This window comes from Arachis ipaensis, chromosome B08 (assembly GCF_000816755.2).
Source record: "Arachis ipaensis cultivar K30076 chromosome B08, Araip1.1, whole genome shotgun sequence".
NCBI lineage: Eukaryota > Viridiplantae > Streptophyta > Magnoliopsida > Fabales > Fabaceae > Arachis > Arachis ipaensis.
The window spans coordinates 70,828,195-70,830,314 of NC_029792.2; positions in this window are offsets into that span (position 1 = coordinate 70,828,195).

Sequence of the window (2,120 nt, forward strand, 5' to 3'; positions counted from 1 at the left end):
GACTTTAACCGCTCAGTCTCAAGTTTTCACTTGACACCTTCACGCCACAAACACATGGTTAGGGACAGCTTGGTTTAGCCGCTTAGGCCAGGATTTTATTCCTTTAGGCCCTCCTATCCACTGATGCTCAAATCCTTGGATCCATTTTATTACCCTTGCCTTTTGGTTTTAAGGGCTATTGGCTTTTTGCTCTTGCCTTTTGGTTTTTAGAGATTTTGGCTTTTTCTGCTTGCTTTTTCTTTTTCTTTTTTTTCGCTATTTTTCTTTTTCTTTTTTTTTTTCGCAAGCTTTTGTATTCACTGCTTTTTCTTGCTTCAAGAATCATTTTTATGATTTTTCAGATTATCAAATAACATTTCTCTTTTTTTATCATTCTTTCAAGAGCCAATATATTTAACATTCATAAACAACAACTTCAAAAGACATATGCACTGTTCAAGCATTCATTCAGAAAACAAAAAGTGTTGCCACCACATCAAAATAATTAAACTAGTTTCAAGGATGAATTCGAAACCATGTACTTCTTGTTCTTTTGTAATTAAAATATTTTTCATTCAAGAGAGGTGATGGATTCATATTCATAACTTTAAGGCATAGACACTTAGACACTAATGATCATATAATAAAGACACAAACATCAATAAAATATAAAGCTCAAAAATTGAAAAACAGTAAAATAAATAGACAAGGAGATTAAGGAATGAGTCCACCTTAGTGAGGATGGCGTCTTCCTCTTCTTGAAGAACCAATGGTGCTTTTGAGCTCCTCTATGTCTCTTCCTTGCCTTTGTTGCTCCTCCCTCATAGCTCTTTGATCTTCTCTAATCTCATGAAGGATGATGGAGTGCTCTTGGTGCTCCACCCTTAGTTGTCCCATATTGGAACTTAATTCTCCTAGGGAGGTGTTGATTTGATCCCAATAGTTTTGTGGAGGAAAGTGCATCCCCTGAGGCATCTCAGGGACTTCATGGTGAGGAATTTCCTCATACTCTTGTTGAGGTCCATGATCTATTGTTTGTTCCATCCTTTTCTTAGTGATGGGCTTGTCCTCTTCAATGAGGATGTCTCCGGCCTTAGGTGCCCTAGATGGTTATGGAAAAACAAAAAGCAATGCTTTTACCACACCAAACTTAGAAGGTTTGCTCGTCTCCGAGCAAAAGAAGAAAGAAGTGAGTAGAAGAAGAAGAAAATGGAGGAGATGGAGGTGTGTGACTGGTTCGGTCAAGGGGGTTTAGGTGGTTATGATGTGTAAAAAGGAAGGAGTGATGGTTTGAATTTAAGTGGGTGGGTGTAGGTAGGTTGTATGATGGTTTTGGAGGAGCAATGGAGGTGATTGGTGGAGGTTAATTGGGGAAGAGAGTTATGAAAAGCTATGAAGGGGAGAGAAGAAGTGTGGGGATCCTGTGGGGTCCACAGATCATATGGGAATCCTGTGGAGTCCACATATCCTGAGGTGTCAAGGATTTTTCATCCTTGCACCCTTTAGATGTGTAAAACGCCATATACATGCAATCCTAGCGTTTAACGCCAGACTGCTTCCTGTTTCTGGCGTTAAACGCCACTTCCATGCTCTGTTCTGGCATTTAACGCCAGGTAGATGCTTGTTTCTGGCGTTAAACGCCAGCTTGGTGCCTGTTTCTGGCGTTAAACACCAGACAGATGCTTGTTTCTGGCGTTTAAATGCCAGACTGTTCTCCTCCAGGGTGTGCTATTTTTCATTCTATTTTTCATTCTGTTTTTGATTTTTTAGTAGTTTTTGTGACTTCACATGATCATCAACCTAAAGAACACATAAAATAACAATGGAAAATAAATAAATATAATTAGATAACATTGGGTTGCCTCCTAACAAGCGCTTCTTTAATGTCAATAGCTTGACAGTGAGCTTTCATGGAGCCTCACAGATGTTCAGAGCATTGTTGGAACCTCCCAACACCAAACTTAGAGTTTGACTTTGGGGGCTTTGGTTGACTCTGCAGTGAGAGAAGCTTTTCATGCTTCCTCTCCATGGTTACAGAAGGAGATCCTTAAGTTTTAAACACAAGGTTATCCTCATTCAGTTGAAGGATCAATTCTCCTCTGTCCACATCAATCACAGCTCTTGCTGTGGCTAGGAAGGGT